Source organism: Olea europaea, chromosome 6, assembly GCF_002742605.1.
Source record: "Olea europaea var. sylvestris chromosome 6, O_europaea_v1, whole genome shotgun sequence".
Classification (NCBI taxonomy): Eukaryota; Viridiplantae; Streptophyta; class Magnoliopsida; order Lamiales; family Oleaceae; genus Olea; species Olea europaea.
Window position 1 is genome coordinate 18,767,199 of NC_036242.1, and position 304 is coordinate 18,767,502.

Sequence of the window (304 nt, forward strand, 5' to 3'; positions counted from 1 at the left end):
TATATATATATATATATATGATACAACTGCAATGTGTTCATTTAGTGCTATGTCATCTGCATCTCATCAAACAACTCAAAATACGATGCCTGCCGAATTAATTTACTACTTCAATCAGAATATGCCCGCAGACAAAACAATTAAAAAATGTTCAGAAGAAATAATTAAATTCTAGAGAAAGTATGAAAGACGTTGGTCAGATGTTTCTGCAATTGCAAAAGATCTGCTGACACCTCCAATTAGCACTGTTGCTTAGGAGTCTGCTTTTAATGCAGGTAAAAGAGTTTTGATCGATGTCAGGAGC